Here is a 14,642-nt window from a genome sequence, read left to right as displayed (position 1 = left end):
CAAAGTCTTCTGCCCATCTACTAGCATATCAGTAGTGCAATATCCTCCACTGCCTCATTGAGAGGTGTTCCAATGTCATCACTGAAAAATAGTCTGCCTTGATTGGAACCCCATTGGTTGCTTAGCCTTGTGCTGCTCGGGGATACCATTGCCTGCGTGCAGGACAGAGGGGTGGACACCTGCCTGGTCAGCTCGGACCAGGAGAAGGGCTTTGACAGGATATTGGATCCAACTGCTCTACACAGATATCTGTAGCGCAGTTCAAATCAATGGGTGGGAGACAGATAGTTTCCCCATCAAGGCTAGAGTCAGGCAGGGTTGTCCACACTCCCTTGTCATTTGTGTGCTGCACAGAACCCTTTGCCGAATCCATCAAGAAGGACAAGAGCACAAGAGGGATGATATTGCCACACAGCGGAGGCACACAAGTCAAAACCTCCCCGTACATGGACAATGTCACCGTCTTCTGCTCAGATCCACAGTCAGTTCGCAGATTGATCAGCATCTGCGACCAGTTCGAGTTGGCATCGAGGGCCAGTGTCAACTGTAGGAAGAGCGAGGCCATGCTCTTCGGCAACTGGCCCAAATGATCCAATGTCCCCTTCACCATCAGGTCCAACTACCTGAAGGTGCTGGGGGTCTGGTTCGGAGGGGCTAAGGTGTGTAACAAGAATTGGATGGAGCGGATTGGGAAGGTCAAACACAAATTCGGTTTGTGGAAACGGCATTCTCTGTCAATAACTGGGAGGAAGTTGGTCATCAAGTGCGATGTGCTCTCAGGGCTGCTGTACCTGGCACAGGTGTGGCCTGTTCCTTGCTCCCGGCAATCACCCAGGACATTTTCCAGTTTATCTGGGGGTCCAAGATGGAGCGAGTCCAACAGGTCACAATTCTCAAGTCCCCTGAGAGTGGGGCAAAAGTGTACCCAATGTTGCCCTTATCCTGATGACCACTTTCGTGTGAGGCTGTATCAATCAGTGTGTGGACCCAAGTGTCTTTACGTGCTGAGGTTCCACCTGTCCCTGGTGTTGCAGAGGATGGGCCTGGCCCCTCTACCACCCAACGTCCCAGTCAGCTGGGTGTTGCCACACGACCTGTCCTTTGTGGAAGAGCTCTTCCAAGTAAACACCTTTGACCACAAGTCCATCAGGCAGTGGTCAGCGCAGAATGTACTTCAGACACTGCAGGACAGGGACACTGTGGATCCTGTGAGTTTGTTCCCTGAGCAAACAGCCCAAACCACATGGCAGAACACCTCAATGTGAGATCTGACCAACAAGCACCAAGACCTCGCTTGGCTGGTGGTGAGAGGGGCCCTCCCAGTCAGAGCTTTCCTCTACAGATGACACATCACCCCCATGCACACTGCCCTTGGGACGGCTGCGGTGGGGAGGAGACAGTCACCCACTTCGTTGCAGACTGTGGATTTGCTCAGAGGGTGTGGAGACGGATGTGAGGGTCCATGTCCCAGTTCATCCCCAGCAGCTGCGTGACAGAGGACTCTCTGATCTCTGGGCTGTTCCTAGGGAAACTCACCAAGACAGACATCAAGTGCTGCTGAAGGGTCATCAACTTGGTGAAGGACGCCCTTTGGTCTGCCTGAAGACTGTTGGTCTTCCAGCACAGCCAGAAGTCCATAAGGGAATGCTGTCGATTGGCATATTCCAGGCTGCAGGAGTCCGTGCTGAGGGACGCACTGAAGCTCGGTGCAGCCGATGCAAAGTCTCTGTGGGGAAGGTCCACAGTCTGGGCTCCTTCTGCTACTGCACACGGAGGGGCAGAGTTGGGTGGGGAAGCCCCTTAAACAATGAAAGGCGGATCACCTCAGGGAGCCACATAAGTTGCAATGGTGCTGTGTCTTTGTGGTTTTTTTCCTCTTTAAGTTTTACACCAATGAATGTAACAACCATGAACGTTTTTTGCATTTTGCAGTTTTCTCCCTTTGTATATATTTTATTATTATTAATAACGTTTATTTTTGAAATTTAAAAAAATTGTTGCTCAAGCATTTGCCTGCCTTGGGACTGGTGCACTGTGGATGTTCCCCAAGTGACATCCTGACTGGGAGATTACGCTGCCATGGTCAGGGCCCATATCCCTGGACCCAACATGTTGTGTAAATACTGTCACCACCCGCCACTGCAGCAGTCCAACAAGGCGTTGGATCGCACACTCTTCTCAAAGACAACTGGAGGTGAGAGTTTTGCCAGTGATCCCCCGACACAAAAAGAACTTTGTGGTGTTCTTTAATGGACATGAAAGCGAAGGGGTGCTCTCAATGGACAAGTGCTTTTACACGTCCACGTCAAATTAGGCTCTTTTTAATGAGGCTTCACAGAGGAGGCTGTAAGGTGCGGGGCACAGACACCCCGCTGACTCCCTCCCCCCGGGCACTGATGGCAGTGGGGGGAGGTGCGGAGATTGGTCCAGTGTGGACACACATCGGGATGGCTTTAGACCCACCTAGCCGACAGGTGCAGAGATATGGCAGACAGATGAGGATAGACAGACAGATATAGATGGTGGGGGTGGGGGGGGGGGGGGGTGGCAGTCGGGGGTGGGGTGGTGTGAGCAAAAGCCCGGCAGCCTGCGCTGGAGTCACCGCTACAGCTCGCCAGCGCTAATGACTGAACCGTGACGGCGGCTGATGCTGACATCACACGGCTCCGGCTCTCTCCCCTTTATGATTCGCTCCGTGTCCACTCCATCCATCTGCAGCTGTTGGGACGGGCGGATCGCGACCGGCCGCTGCCATGGAGTAGGGACGGAGGGAGAGCGACGGGCGGCCGTGCTGTAAGTCCGGTGCGCGGTCGGCTGCGGGCGGCGGCGCGGCTCCGGCCGGGAGCGGAGCTTGGGGAGTGAGGGGGAGGGGTGGGGAACAGCCTGCTCTCCACCCCCTCCCCCCCCCCCCACACACACACACCCGGGACTGGCCGGCGGGGGATGGAGGAGCAGCCCGGGAAAGTTGGGGGGTTCTGGCGGTGAGGGCTGCGGCAGGGGTGTGCGGAGCACGGGCTGGGACCCCGGTGTGGAGTGAGGGAGGGAGCGAGGGAGGGAGCGCCGGGGGGGGGGGCGGGCAGTGGTTTCTGCGATCTGTCAGATGCCCACTGTCCGGGAGAGGGAAGAGGCCTGGAGCGACCGGAGCCGCCCCACGGCCGAGCCCCGGGCCCCGGGCACTCACCTGCCCCTGCCGCCCGCTGGAGGGTGAACACAGACCGTGAGGGGGCGGCGGGAGAGGTGGGTGTCGTGGGATGGGGGAGAGTGTTGTGGGGAGGGTGGGTGTAGGGGAGGTCAGTGTGTGCGGGAGGGGTGACCGGGAGCCGTTAATACAGTTGTCCCTCCCGGAGATGGAGTGGCCCGGTGCGGATTTCTGGCTGGCGTGCTGGTGCTGCAGATCTGCGGACCGCGCTGTGGGGAGGGGCTGGGGTTGGGGAGCAGGGGGGTACCTGAGCCCGACACCGACTCTGGACACTGTCAGCACAATGGGACAGAGTAACCATCAGCCACCGACCTGCAGGCTGACCTGTCCCGCATCCGCCGCACGGGCACCGGGTCCCGTCTCGGACAGTCGGTCACCACAGTGACAGTCCGCGCAGAGTCCGCGGCTGGGGGCAACGGGATCGGTAACTCTCAGACAGAATTGGGTAAATCATTGGAAAAGATGAAAAGACACCTTTCGGAGGAATTGGAAGGGCGGAGGGTGGAATGGCTGGGGAACTTTGCCCGGCACACAGAACGACCTGACACCCCTCCGGAGCTGCTCCGCAGATGTATTAGCGTGCGGTGCATCTGGTTTCTAAAATGGTTTAGTAATATATTTACAATATTGACATCGTTCTCAATACGGTGGTCGAGAATGACTGCCCAAAGTGTAGATGGGTGTTCACAAAACCAGCCGACGGGGTCACTTTCTTCATAGTAACCGCTGCATTGTAACCGAGTCTTTCTGGAGAGTGTCCCCTCCCCGGGAGTGTGTTCCACGGGGAGTGTGTTCCACGGACCCTGACTCTCCCCGGGAGTGTGTTCCACGGGGAGTGTGTTCCACGGTCCCTGACTCTCCCCGGGAGTGTGTTCCACGGGGAGTGTGTTCCACGGGGAGTGTGTTCCACGGACCCTGACTCTCCCCGGGAGTGTGTTCCACAGGGAGTGTGTTCCACGGACCCTGACTCTCCCCGGGAGTGTGTTCCACGGGGAGTGTGTTCCACGCACCCTGTCTCTCCCCGGGGAGAGTAGGCGGGTTCTGACACTGAGACAAGCGAAGACGCCGGTCGGTAACATTTGTGGTGAGCATTTGTGGCTTTTTTCAGATCGATGTTGTTTTATCTGAATTGGGGAAAGTTGGAGATAAGTCTGGTTCAGAGCGAGAATGGAAGCGTGAGGGGGATAAAGCTCTTTGATCAGGTAGACACATAACAGATTCTGTACATGCCGGAATCTGGAGAAACACACACAAAATGCTGGAGGAACTCAGCAGGTCAGGCAGCATCCATGGAGGGAAATAAACAGTCGACGTTCTGGGTGTCCTCATGAAGGGTCTCGACTGGAAACGTCGACTGTTTATTTCCCTCCGTAGATGCTGCCTGACCTGCTGAGTTCCTCCAGCGTTTGTCTGTGTTGCTCCGGTGGAGGCGGGTGGGTTGGGTGGGTGACGGAGGGGTGTGTGGGCACGGACTGGTGAGGGTGTGCCGGCCTCAAATCTGTGCATCTGATCTCCTGTCACCCAGCTGGTATCAGCTTCACCTGACTTTCGTCCATTTCATCTGTTGAGGCAGCTGCAGAGATTCCTTCCACACGTGGTCTGGCACCGCAGAGTCCCGCACTAATTTTGATCATCTGTCTCCGGACGGTCCGGCAGCAGGTCAGCTGGAGGAGGGTGGGGTGAAGGCTACCCCTCCCACTCTGGCTCACACACACACACACACACACACTGCCCGCACCAATCTCCATCAGAGCTAGGCAGGACTCCAGGAAAGACCCCTGTTCCCGTCCAACACGCTGCACCTACCAAAGGCCATGCATATATCGTGTTTGACCCGTCTCCACCACCCCTTCGTACCCACGAACTGACCGAGCCCCACAATTTGGATTCCATCCTGTACCTCACTCCCGCAGAATAATTATTGCAGGTGCTAATTGGGGGGAAAAAAAGCCATGCCGGGAATCTGAAATAAACACAGAAAATGCTGGAATCTCGGCAGATCGGGCAGCGTCTGTGGACCAGTGCTCCTCGGTCCGAAACGTGTCTCTTTCCGCAGATGTCGCCAGCCCTGCTGAGTGTTTCCCGCATTTTCGGTTTCTGTGGAAGATTTTGGAGTTGAATAACCGTCTCTAATTCCTGCCCCTAGTGAACCGAGGTCCTCCCCATCTCCTGCTGGTCTATCTCAGTGCTCAGAATCACCTTCCCTCTCGCCCCTGGTTGTACCCCCTCCCCGTGGGTCTGGGACCCCACCTCGGTGCCCGGACTCCCCCGGGCCGGGCATTCCCTGAGCTGTGCCCGGCAGTCCCGGGGTAGCGAACTCTGCGCGGTGACCACTGTCCGCACTCTCCCCGTCTCCCCGCACCGATACACACCGGGACAGCGCGGGCAGGCAGAAGCCCAGCCGACACCCCTACAGTCCGAGGTAAACGGTAGCCTGCAGCCGAGTCAGAATGCCATGAATCCTTTTGATAATGCCGTTATTTACGGCGTTAGTTAAGGCCAGGCCGCTGCACAATGACATTAGTGTTTTTAAATTGAATTATTCATGATCTTCCCAGTAACTCTCTCCTCGGACGCATGCAGACATCTGCTGATGGTGCCTGCAGTTTCCACCAGGTTGAGTAAAATTAAATTCACCCCCTCCCCCAATCAGAACTCTCCCGAGCAGCCGACCAGACCTGCGGACTGAGACAGGGGGAGGTCAGGGACGGGCCAAAGGTCCAGCCCAGTGCGAGGGACTGTCTCTGTGCCCCAGACCCCCGCACCTGCCCAATCAGACGTGTTTGGTGTCTCCAAGAAGCCAGTCCTGTTTGTTATAACTCCCCACCCACCCCCCAGTGTTTGTTGCTGATGTGCAGCTGGAAGGAGTCTGCTGCCCGGGGAACTGCAGGGCACTGGTGTTAGCCGCTGCTGGGCCGGCGGGGACCGAATGCCGCCGTGCACCGCAACCCCAGAGCGGGAGGCCGAGCCCGCCCGAGTGCGGTGCCCAGAAGTGAAGTCTACAGTGATCTTCCAGGCTCCTATCTGCGAGACTCCGTAACGAATGAGAGGAAGGTGCCCCGAACCCTGACTGTGCCACAGTGCAGTCTCTCTGCAAGGGACGGCACACAGTGAACCGCCTGCGGTACTGCTGCACAGAGAAGTCACTGAGGCAGCGTGGGCTCTGGGCAGCAGGTCAGAATCCACTGACCGCAAGGAGCCCATTCAACTGCATGCTTTGCTGCTGCCTGCAAGAACCAATGTTCCCCGTCCTTGAGGAGTGTGCGAGGCTGCAGTCAGGGTATATGTAGGGTGCAAGGAAGCCCCACCAAGCCCCACCCCGCTGATCCTGATCTCTGGGCTTCGGGGACGGGAGGAAGAGGTGCTGGTCTCCTCGCTGGTGTACCGCTGAGCCGAATCATAAGGGTCCACGGAGGGGAAGACCATCCCAACCACTCGCCCCTCCTCCGGGGAGACCTTCACGCCTGGTCGTGTGTGGAGGAGGAAGGCGGAGTGTGCCGGTTGGCTGGAGGCTCTCCGAGCCCAGTGGTTGCAGGGCTGGAGCTGGTCCTGCGGCCCGAGCACAATGATTCATTTTTGTCATTGTTTTTGTTTTAATGGTTATTTTAAACTAGTTTAAATAGAAACTTTCAATTGGATTACCTTCACCTCTCTTACCATATGGATTCATGTCCATGGTCAACAAAAATATCGCGGTCTCAGTCTTAAAAGTACAATTAGAGTCAGACAGTCATACAGCAGGGAAACAGGCCATTCGGCCCAACTCGGCCATCCGCATTATTCCCACCTCCCAGCACCTGGTCTGCAGCCTTGCATGGCTAAGCAATTCAGGTGCTCCTGGGGACACTTCTTCAATGCTGTAAGGAAGCCAGTTTCCACCACTCTCTCTGGCAGGTACTCGCTCTACTTCTGTATTCCGTGCACTGACTAATGAAGGCCGGTATCCCATATGCCTTCCGAATCACGTTATCTACCTGCATTGCCACCTTCAAGGATCTGTGGACTTGTACGCCAAGGTCCCTCTGTTCCTCAATACTCCCTTGGACTCTCCCATTCACGGTGTATGTCCTACCCTCATTAGTGCTTCCAAAATGCATCACCTCACACTGGTCAGGATTAAACTCCATCTGCCGTTTTTCAGCACATTTCACGAACACGTCGGTATCTCTCTACAGTCTACAACTACCTTTCATTATCAGAACTCCACCAATCTTCACGTCATCCACAAACTTCCTGATTTTGTCTCCCACACCCACATCCAAGTCACTCACAGATAATATAAACAGAAAGGGTCCCAGCACTGATCCTTGTGGTACACAGAAACAACAGTCTGCCATCACCCTCTGTCTCCTATTGCAGAGCAAGTTTTGGATCCAGTTTGCCAATTTGCCCTGAATCCTTGGGGCCCTGACCCTTTGAACCAATTGTCAAAGGCCTTATGCAAATCCATGCAAATCACATATGCAAATCCATGCAAATCACATCTTCTGTCCTGCCCTCATCAATACACTTTGTTTCCTCTTTAAAGATCTCAATCATATTGGTCAGACAGGATCTGCCCTTGACAAAACCATGATACCTGTCTCTGATTAGTTCCTGCTTTTCCAAGTGATCATTAATCCTGTCCCTCAGAATTTTTTTCCTGTACCTCCCCTACTACTGATGTTCAGCTCACAAGTCTGTAGTTCCCAGACTTTTCCCAGCTGCCTTTCTTGTAAAGGCGGACCACATTTGCTGGAACCTCACTATGTCAGGCGAAGATTTAAGAATCTCAGCCAGTGTCCTAGAAGTCTCTTCCCTTGAGGTAGCGGCCTGGGATAAATCTCATCTGGTCCTGGGGATTTATCCACCTTTAAGTCTGCTAAGGCATTAAGTAGCTCCCCTTTATTTATGGAGACCTACAGTAGACTTTCACCTTCACTGTATTTTCCAACTACAAGGCTGTTTCTTTTGTGAACACTGATTAAAAAGTGACCTCATCTGCACCTTCTGGCTCCACATGTACAGTGCTCCTGTTGTCCCAATGGGTCCAAATTTTTGCCTAATTATTCCTTTTGCCCTGAGTATAGAATTCCTTCGGACTTATCTTAATCCTGTCTGCCAGTTATATTTCACGGCCCTTCTTAGCCTCCCTAGTTTCCTTTTTAAGATGGAGTTTGGTGTGTGAGGTCCCACAGTTGGAACCCAAGAAATATGTCAGAATATTTTAAATAATGATACCCCTTCCACTTTTTATACACTTGACAGGCCTCTCCTGCCATTAGTTCCCTATACCTGTCACATACTTACTCTTTCTCTTTGTCCATCCCTCAATATCCCTCGACATCCTGGGTTCCTTATATTTCTGTTCTGAATTTGGTATCATTTTGTTCAATCTGGGTTGCCAATACTAGCAACACAGTGCAGTTACATTGAGTTAGTACAGAGTGCATTGATGTAGTACAGGTAAAAACAATAACAGTACAGAGTAAAGTGTCACAGCTGCAGAGGAAGTGCAGTGCAATAAGGTGCAAGGTCACAACAAGGTAGATTGTGAGGTCAAGAGACCATCTCATCGTATAAGGGAACCATTCTATAGTCTTATCACAGTGGGATGGAAGCTGTCCTTGAGCCTAGTGGTACATGCCATCAGGCTCCTGTATCTTCTGCCTGATGGAAGAGGAGAGAAGAGAGAATGACCCGGGTGGGTGGGGTCTTTGATTATGCTGGCTGCTTCACCAAGGCAGCGAGAGGTATAGAAGAGTCCATGTCCAAGACAGTGTCAAAGGGGACATCCTGAATTTCTTTAGCCTCCTGAGGAAGTAGAGGTGCTGGTGAGCTTTCTTGGCCATGGCGTCTACGTGACTTGACTAGGACAAGCTATTGGTGATGTTCACTCCCAGGAACTTGAAGCTCTCAACCCTCTCGACCTCAGCACTGTTGATGTAGACAGGTGCATCTACACCGCCGCCTTTCCTGAAGTCAATGACCAGCTCTTTTGTTTTGTTGACATTGAGGGAAAGGTTGTTGTCATGACACCATTCCACTAAGCTCTCTATCTCCTTTCTGTACTCCAACTCATCGCTGTTTGAGATACGACCTACAACAGTGGTATCATCTGCAAACTTGTAGATGGAGTTAGAGCAGAATCTAGCCACACAGTCATGAGTGTATAGGGAGTAGATTAGAGGGCTGAGGACGCAGCCTTGTGGGGCACCAGTGTTGAGAATAATCGTGCCGGAGGTATTGCTGCCTATCGTCACTGATTGCGGTCTGTTGGTCAGATAGTCAAGGATCCAGTTACAGAGGGAGGTGTTGAGTCTCAGGTCTTGGAGTTTGGTGGTGAGTTTGCTTGGGATTATAGTATTGAAGGTGAAGCTGTAGTCAATAACCAATAGTCTAACGTAGGTGTCTACTGTCCAGATGCTCCAGAGATGAGTGTAGGGCCAGGGAGATGGTGTCCACTGTAGACCTGTTTCAGCAATAAGCGAATTGCAGTGGGTCAAGGTTGTCTGGGAAGCTGGAGTTGATGTGTGCCATGACCAGCCTCTCGAAGCACTTATCCTTCCTGGTGTGAGATACTAAATATGGTATACACCAGCTGTATCAGAACTTTACCCTTTTATGGACTGGATGAGTATCCAGAGGTGTGGACTGGAAACGCTGGTTCCAATCCCATCATAGCAGATCTAAATTCAAGAAATTAAATAACTCTGGATAAAACTCGACTGTCACAGTAATCATTAATCTACCAGGTTGACATACAGGCACATTGTCTGTGGAGAATTAAATCTGATACACTTACCCAGTCTGGCCAAGCCATGACAATGTGATTGAAGTAAAGGATGAGCAATAAATGCTGGCCCCACCAGCAGAACGTACAAAACAAATTGCAAAAGAAATCCAGTCCTCTTAAAGGAAAGACTAACTTTCAATTAACCTGTCTGCTGGCTTTGTAATTTCTATACTTTGGATCTCTCTGTTCCATCATCATTTCCAGTTTATCATTATTTAGTACATTCTGATTTATATTTCTTGGGTTCCAATTGTGGGACCTCACTCTTCCTCACAATAGACTTCATCTTCTGTAGTTTCTCCTACTCAACGAACTTCCCTTTGCAGATTCCTGCTCCCATCCACTCTGCTTCCTCCCACTCCAAGCTGCTCCATCCAAGACATTAACCAACATGGCGAAAAGTGAGATCCCTCTCCCTCCGACTCCATGTGCCATGTTTTTGTGAATAACCCCCTGAAAAATGTTATCAACATATTTCTGGGTCACATGGATATTATCCCTAGACACTCATACCTACCATGGAAACAAAACATGAAGATTACTTCAACCTGACGATCTGGAGTGACCCACTTTGATCAGTCTTGTTAAGACATTTTGATTTTGTTTTACAATATTTCAGAGTGTTTTCAAAGACTACGGCAAACTAAAAAGAATGAAGGTGAATTGTGATGCTCTGACATTGTGTGGGCTCATCACCCTTTGTGTTGGAACGTCTATTTATTTTGCAGCCTGTGAACTTCAGTTCACTGTCAGTGCCAGACTTCAGCTGTTCTTGAGCCATCCTTTTGAATTACTGCTGCCCATTTCTTGAAGCTTTGCCCACAGTTTGGTTGGAAGGGAGTCTCAGGAATTTCATCCAGTGACAATGAAGGATTAGCAACACATTTCCAAATTAAGATGATATGTAATTTACGGGGAAACGAGGAAATAACATGCATCACTGTGCTGCTGTCTCTTGTGTAACCGTTCTGCCAGTGGGATGGAACATGGACAACGTGATTGTGGTGTCTGGAATATTTCTGGGAATATTTCTGTGCAGACTGTTGCTTGTGCAATCTCTGAGATACTCTGGCAGTATTGGCACAGTCCCCCAGATGTTTATGAGCACCATGCAAGAGTGAGTGCATTTAGGGCCTTTGTCAGATCCAAATCTAATGCCGAGATCACATTCTCCATTTCTCTATCTTTATCTTTGCAATTATGCTTGCATCTCTCCCTCTCCCTCTCTCTCTCTCTCTCTCTCTCTCTCTCTCGTTATATCTCTGTACGTCTCTATGCACTGTGTGTCTCTGTCTGTGTTGTCAGTTTTTCAATGTGCCGCCTCTTTCCATCTGTATTAGTCTATCTCTCTTCCTCTACCACTGTGTTTGTGTCCCCATACATGGGTGTTTCTGTCTGTCTGTGTGCATATGGTGCACATCTGTGTGTGCACTCACCTATCTGTGTATGTGAATCTGTCTCCCTCTGGCTGTCACTGTGTCCGCTTCCTCTCCCCTCACACCCCCAACCCTCTTCCTCCACTCTTCCTTCTGTCTCCAGCCCATCCCAGTTCCACTCTCTTTCCCTCCTCCTGCATGTTTTCTCTCCCACCCCCTACTCTTCTCCTTCACCTTTTACGTTATTGTTTCCCACCTCCACTTCATGGGGGTGCCTGGGATTTATGGAGGCTGGTTTTGAGGCAGGCCTGCACCTCACTCCTGGACTTGTGTCCTCTCTGCCGAGCCCACGGTCTGACCCTGACTTGCACGGCAGTAGGGAGCCAGCATTCATCTGATGGTGGTGGAGGACAGGGTGTGGGGATGGAGGAGGTTTGCACAATTCCCATAGATACAGCCAAGGTGAGTTCTTCAGCAGAGCAGAGTTCCACCAGATACATGAGGGTGGGATTTGGTGGAGAGATGGCGAGTGTTGGCTTCCATTCAGGGATACAGTTGCTGCACTTCTTTCTCAGTGGGTTTTATTGCCTCAGATTTTTTTGTGGGGGAGGTGGGGGAAAAGGTCATTTGGTCTATTAGCTCATGGGAGGAGGAGTATCCATCCTGTAAAATAACATGTTCTGAATTATGAATCTGTGTTGGAGGTTAATGCTGTTACTATGTAATTTCTCTCATTAATGTTGTGGGAGCTTGCTGTGCCCAATTTAGCTTCCAGCATCAGAAGACTGAGTGCACAAAACTGGTTGGATCAGGGTTGGACCCTTGGTCTGCAGCATTAGAAAACGAGTGGTGCCAGAGGACCGAAGTGATTTCTATATTTGCCGAAGGGCACAGGACAATCAAGGGAGCAACAGGCCAGGTAGCTTATCGATGTAAGGGAAATGATAGATTCATTACTCAAGCTACAATAGAAAAATATTTAGAGACTGAATAGCGAGGAAAAGCCAGCGGGCTTTAGGAAGGGAATGTCATGTTAACTAAGCACTGAAACTTTTGAGGTGTAACAGAAATGTGAACAACAGTAAAACTGTAGCGTTGTCACCTTTTACAGTGCACAAGGGAGCCATTCAGTCCTGAGGCTACACTAGCACTTTGGAAACCCAGTTCTATGAATCCCACAGCCTCATATTTATCCTGCTCCCTTGATCAAAGCTGCCATTGGATTGGTTTCCACCAGCCTATGGAGCATTTCTGATCCTGATCACATGTCACAAAAACACACTTCCTTATGTTGCTGGTTTGTCTGATAATCAGCGCCTTCAGATAATCGTCCCATTTAGCCTCTTTATTCACTCAAACTAAACCCTTTGTGACTTGAATCACCTCTATAAGTCACCACAGCCTCTCTGCATTAAGGAGAACAGGCACAGCCTCTCCAGTACAGTCATGTCTCTGTGACCCTTCAGGGTCCTCCAGCTGAGGACACTGAGGAGTGGTGCAATGGTGTACTGGCAGAGCTGACGTCTCACAGCTCTGGTAACCCCACTTCAATCCTGACCTCTGGTGCTGTTTCATGGAGTTTGCACTGGGTGCTCCCTTCCAGTTTCCTCCCACACCCCAAAGACGTGTGGGTTGGTAGGTTAACTGGGCACTGTAAATTCCCCGAGTGTGTAGGAGGGTGTCAGAATCTGGGGGGAGTTGATGGGAATGTGGGTAGAATAAAATGGGATCAGTGTCAATGTGTGTTTGATGGTCAGTGGCCACCGTGCCTCTGTGACATAACAGGAATGTAACTATTCTGGGCAACCACTTTGGTGTTTTCTCTGTTACATGACTCCTCAGGTGTGCCGTTTCAACTAGTTTATTATGAACTGTCAGTTTCAAAAATTTGTTCACGAACTTCTTCAGGTCTTTATTCTTTTTAACTCATTCTGCTTGACTCGCTGCACTCATTTCTGCTTTGAATTTCATTGACCAGGTACTGTTGACAAATTTACGACATGGAAGGCATTTTATAAGTAAAAGTTGAAGTTGCTCAGTCCCTTGGGTTACCAGTACTGTCACATCTAACTTGTCACTTGGCAGGTGTGATCGCCAAGTGTTTAAGAACTGAACATTGTTCTGAATTGGAATAGTTCACACATTTTCTAATTTGCATCAATTTTCAGGTTGCTCATCTTCATAAAATTCGCACTTTGAAAACTAGATCCCCTTTCTACAAAATCAGCTGAGAAGGAGGTGTGATTACTGGGCTTACCTAGTTCCTACCCATTTCATACCTATTGAACTTCTTAATATATCGATGGTATGGCATCATTTGGATTCAACAGAAAATGTTTGAAACACTATGCAAGTCAGGAAGCATCTGTGGAGGGAGAAGCACAGTTAAAGATAAGATAAGATTTCATTAGTCACATGTACATCGAAACACACAGTGAAATGCATCTTTTGCGTAGAGTGTTCTGGGGGCAGCCCGCAAGTGTCGCCACATTTCCAACGCCAACATAGCATGCCCACAACTTCCTAACCCATATGTCTTTGGAATGTGGGAGGAAACCAGAGCATCCCGAGGAAACCCACACAGACACGGGGAGAAGATACAAACTCCTTACAGACAGCAGCAGGAATTGAACCTGGGTCGCCGGCGCTGTAGTAGCGTTACACTAACCACTACCTTTCATCTGTTCATGATAAGCCAGCAAACTAAATTATTAACTTGGTTTCTCTCTGCTGACCTGCTGAGTACTTCCAGCATATTTTGCTGTTATTTCAGATTTCCAGCATCTGCAGTTTTTTGCTTAGGATCATTTAGATTCAGCTGCTTAATATTTGAATATCAGGAAAGTTTCTAATCAAGTAAATGGAAGGAGACCGATCAGAATGAAAAGAATGGCTTCATTCAAATGGCATTGACAATCTTTGTTTAAGTGAATGGAGGAAAAGAGCACAAAAACAAGAAAGTTTTGCAGAATCCTCATGAATGGGAATGGAGTACTGTATCCAATTTTCTGTGGGGGAGTTCCAGGTAACAGAAGCCTGTCAGATGAGATTTTCTGGAAGGGGCAGGGGACTTAAGATATATGGGGAATTGGGGTTATTCTCTTTAGAGCTGAGAAAGTTAAGGGGAGATTCAACAGAGGGATTCAAAATTATGATGGAGCACATTGCACAGTTGCATAGGCAGAAGGATCAGTAACTGTGAGATACAGGTTTAAAATAATTTACAGGTAAAATAATAAGAGTTTCTTATCCAGGTTATGATTATTTGTCAATTGATGTAGTTGCAACTATA

At 50.3% G+C, this 14,642-nt stretch overlaps 1 protein-coding gene across 2 annotated transcripts in view; it reads left to right on the top strand.

The window, feature by feature from the left end:
* Window positions 1-2,619: 2,619 nt before the first annotated feature.
* The window catches only part of LOC127583614 (G protein-activated inward rectifier potassium channel 4-like), a 48,932-nt gene continuing 36,909 nt past the window's right edge, over window positions 2,620-14,642 (top strand). For both annotated transcript variants that reach the window (XM_052039763.1, XM_052039764.1), the window contains exon 1: window positions 2,620-2,793. The gene's annotated coding sequence lies outside the window, so the exon portion shown is untranslated. The remainder of the gene's footprint in view (window positions 2,794-14,642) is intronic.

Source organism: Pristis pectinata, chromosome 27 (assembly GCF_009764475.1).
Source record: "Pristis pectinata isolate sPriPec2 chromosome 27, sPriPec2.1.pri, whole genome shotgun sequence".
NCBI lineage: Eukaryota > Metazoa > Chordata > Chondrichthyes > Rhinopristiformes > Pristidae > Pristis > Pristis pectinata.
Note: the sequence above shows the minus strand (reverse complement) of the source record. Positions and strands in the feature narration are given on the sequence as shown.